This window comes from Marmota marmota, unplaced genomic scaffold, assembly GCF_001458135.2.
Source record: "Marmota marmota marmota unplaced genomic scaffold, marMar, whole genome shotgun sequence".
NCBI classification, from domain to species: Eukaryota; Metazoa; Chordata; class Mammalia; order Rodentia; family Sciuridae; genus Marmota; species Marmota marmota.
The window spans coordinates 20193780-20198210 of record NW_026000229.1 but is presented as its reverse complement, the minus strand read 5'-3'; the positions used below and the strand labels follow the sequence as shown (position 1 = coordinate 20198210).

The following is a 4431-nucleotide window of genomic DNA, read 5'->3' as shown; positions in this document are numbered from 1 at the left end:
CCACACCCCCACACAAAAAAGATGTCTACATCCCAATTCCTGGAACCTGTGAATATGTTACTTTAGGCAAAAGAGACTTTATAGACATAATTAAGAATCTTGAGATGGGGAGACTATTCTGGATGATCTGGATGGGCTCAGTATAATCACAGGGTCCTTTGAAGAGGAAGGCAGGAGGGTGAAAGACACAGAAGGTGATGTGATTGTGGAGCAGGTTCATTGATACCATGTCACTCACTTTAAAGATGGACAAAAGAGCCACTAGGCAAGGAATACAGGTGGCCTCTAAAACTAGAAGAGTTAGGAGGCAGATTTTCTGCTAGAGGCTCCAAAACTAGGCCTGCCAATACCTCAGTGTTAGCACAGCGAATTTGATTTTGAACTTCAGACCTCTAGAACTTTAAGAGAATAATTTTGTATTGTTTTAAAGACCACTTTATGGTGATTTATTCTAGAAGTGATAGGGAACTAATGCACGTGTTTGCCATTTATTGCATCTCTTGCATCCACACAGTGCTTGGCTTTTAGTACGGATTCATAAATTGATATTTATTGAATGCATCGGAACAGTAAAGGAAGGAAGTCTTGAGAATGGACTGTACCGGATTCATGGCAATATTTCCTGATTACAAATTCCCTGTCGCTGAAGACGTGAAGTATATTTGTGCAAGGATCAGAAGGGTGAACAGTTAACCTGGCTACTCATGGCAAGGCCCTAGCATTTAGACAGCTTTGTATTAGCCCTTCAGGCCTAGCAAGTTCTTTCCTGGGAGCAGATGGAGACCACAGGGTACAATACACAACATTTAGAGGCTAATTGCTTTAAGAATTCTTACCTGAAGCTTCCATGTACTAAAAACTCCAGGGAAACAAGGAAGAAGAAGAGGCCATACCAGTACTGTCAATACAACTAGCAAGTAGCAGCCCCTTGCAGAATGTCTGCAATATGCAAAATGTCTGGTATATTGTAGGTCCTCAATGAGTTAATGATAGAATGTATGACACTCAGAGTCAACATGTAAAGCTTTCTACAGTAGGTCACGCTCCCATCATCTCTACCTTCTCTGCCTCCCTGGATGCTAATTTTGATTAGATTTTACCTATATAAACTGAAGAAAAGCAAAGGAGAGCACTTCCAACTCTAGACACAGAACCATAGATCTGTCAATCTTCCACATGTATTTTTGGCATTGGTGCTAGAGTCCACAATAATATACCTCACCTCTTTTGGGAATTTCTTGCTTGTTTAATTTCTTTCTTCTTCTTCTTTTTTTTTTTTTTGAAAATAGATTTAAAGAAAATAGATTAAGCCATTCTTATTCTGATTGGAGAATAATTCCCTTAAGGAACTTAACACTTAATGGTTATAATAGTAATTTACAGTAACTTCTCATTCAGGATTCCTTTAGATGTGTTATAGAGGTAAAATCAATAACTTCTACCAAACTGGAGAAATTTAGATGATTGGTTTTTGAAATATAGGAACAGAGAAAAAAATCAATGATAAAACCCAAAATAACTCTAGTTATAAGTCAAGATCTAGATGGCTCTGAGAATCAGAGCCATCAGAAAAGGGAGGCCTTGGGAATTATTACTTCACTTGTGAGGAAAACAGGCCCAGCTGGAGCCTCACCAGCTCCTACAGCCAGGAGACACTAGATTCAGGATTCTAGTTCAGGCCCTCTGAGCCCCAGTCCAGGGTGCATACCCATCTGCCTTGTTTCTTTAGATGATGATTCCAGGGGTTCGAAGGCACATAAAAATAAATAGATACCCATCTTGCCTTCAAGGCATTTACAATGTAGCAAAAGATATAATATATGTATATAAAATTAAGATGCAGCCACATCAATATTTATAGCAGCTCAGCTCACAATAGCTAAACTATGGAGCCAACCAAGGTGCCCTTCAACAGATGAATGGATAAAGAAAATGGAAATAAGAATGAAATTATGGCATTTGCTGGTAAATAGATAGAGCTGGAGACTATCATGCTAAGTGAAATAAGCCAGTCTCCCCAAACCAAAGGCCTAATGTTTTCTCTGATATGCAGATGCTTATTCAAAATAAGAGAGGGGAGCTGGGGGAGAATAGAGTTATTTTAGATTAGGTGGAGGGGAGTGAGGGAGGGGAGGGAGTATTCGGTAGGAAGGACAGTAGAATGAATCAGATATTATTACCCTATGTACATATGAACTATAAGATTGGTGGGATTCTACATCATGTACAACGAGAAGAATGAGAAATTATACTCCATCTATGTATGATATATCAAAGTGCATTTTACTATAATTAATTAGAACAAATAAAAGAGACAAACAGATATCCTCTACAAAATAGGTAGAGATTAAAGAGGAATCTTTAAATCATTTAATCATTTACCCCTGAGATAGTTAAAATTTTTTTTTTTGTTTTGCAACAGTAATCAAACTCATAAAATGGTGAACTTCCTCTCATTTGCAAGATTCTTTGAAACCAAGTACTTGGAATATAACTTAGTTAAGGATTGCACAACACATGCTATTTGGGTATCTCATATAAACAATGCAGTCCACCACATGAGGCAAATTGGATGGAATCCACTGGGCAGGTATCTCCTGGTCTGCCCATGTAAGCCAAACCAAATTAGAGATGGAGTCAAAAACAAAGGAAAAATAAAGCATAAATCTAATGACCCCACCCCCACCCCAAGAGGCTAAGAGATCATCTCCCCATCCCTCATTACTGGTGGCTTGCACTAAAATAAAAATACCACTCAAGCTGGGAAAGAGGAAAGCCCTTGGTTTGGGACCCAGATACAAAGTAATAGGAAAATAAAATTATTGCCCACTAGAGACTGTCTTCTTGGTATAACAACAAGAATAGAAAGACCATTGAATAGTGGGATTTGTGAGAAATATGGGTCATGTTCTGTAGCCCTAGTTGCTTGCAGAATTGGCCATGTGGGTTGGCACACAGTACCGTGAATATTAGAAACCACAAATCTCCAGGGTTTCCTGTACAAAGTAAAAGACCTTGTCTTCAGATTGCCAGGTTGGATGTTGGCTCATTAAAGAAGGGCCTGGGTGAGTTCCAGAGCTACCTATACACTCCCTCAGTCTCCCTGCCTCCCTCTTCCTCTCATCTGGGATCTGGGTACCCTAGTGGGTCCAGCTGTAGCTTATGATGCTTCTGCCAAATCTCCAGGAAACAAGCCTCTCCATGACAACTGCCAACCAGGAATCCACAAAAAACAATTCTGGACAATGGGACAAACCATATTTCCATGAACAAAACCATGGGAAGCTTATTCTTTTGCTCCTGGGGGACAAGAAGAGCTATTCCCCAGTTGTATTATGCTGCCTTTGCGGGCCAGAAAAGGAGTGAACCTCCCTGTATAGACAAGAGAGCCAATTCTAGAGAAGCTGAGCCCATGCTCGGCTCCCTTAAAAACATTTCTGTGGGAACTAGAAATGGAAACCAGGTCCTTCCATGTTTTCATCTGGGCAGTCTTTGACTCCTGGGCAGGATTATTATCTTAAGTTGTAAGTAAATTAAGCAAAGTCTTTTAGAATGTATAATTGAATAGAAAAAAGGAAACTGAAATGTGCTTTTAGATCCTCAGGATAAAGTATACCTTGGAATCAAATAAGCTACCTCTGTACATCATATTTCCATGTATGCTGTCTGGAATGCTCTCTGCATTCTCCCTTCACTTCTCTTCATGCTCAGAAATATTGCTTAGCCTTCTCTCATCCACAGTGATTTCCAGGAGCCACCAGGGGTAGGTCCCTTGTCACTTCTTTCCTTAGCCCCTGTATCCAAAACATTTATATTGTACATTTGTGTATTTTTCTTTCTACTCCTACCTCCTCCAAAAGGAAGGAGGAGGAGGAGAAGTAAAGGAGGAGGAGGAGGGAGAGGAATAAGAAGAGGAAGAAGACAAGGAGGAGGAGGGGGAAGGGGAAAAGGAGGGAGAGAAAGACAGGGTTTATGTAGGGAGATTCCATCTTTTCTTTCTTGTCCTTGGTGCTTTCCACACACATTGGGAGGGCAGAAAGATCAAGGGGATTCCTGAATGAATAAATTAAATGTAAATTTGCATTCTCCTAGCATCCTGTAGACTAGAGAAGCCAGAATTATGAACAATGGTCATGAAAATGAAGACCCACCTCTGGGTTGGTCTCCCCACAGGTCACATCAGCTGGGCAAAGCCCTTCTGGATGTATTTCTAATAATTATATATCTATGTTCTTAGAACTCAGAGGGTTGTTCTTTGTAAAATTTGTGAAACACATTTTTTTCCAATTGTAAAAATTATTTTATAAATGCCAGCCTGATCTACTTGATTTCAGTGAGCTTCTATTAAATGTAGAGAAGATAACATTTTGGAGGGTAAGTTTGTGTTTAAAGAATTTTGTTTAAGAATACTAAATAGGATACATTTTTCTC

At 39.6% G+C, this 4431-nt stretch overlaps 1 long non-coding RNA gene across 1 annotated transcript in view; it reads right to left on the bottom strand.

Moving 5' to 3' along the window:
• The window catches only part of LOC125613305, a 6715-nt gene extending 4807 nt beyond the window's left edge, over positions 1-1908 (bottom strand). The window contains exon 1 of the long non-coding RNA XR_007343828.1: positions 1223-1908. This is a non-coding gene — a long non-coding RNA (uncharacterized LOC125613305). The remainder of the gene's footprint in view (positions 1-1222) is intronic.
• Positions 1909-4431: the final 2523 nt, after the last annotated feature.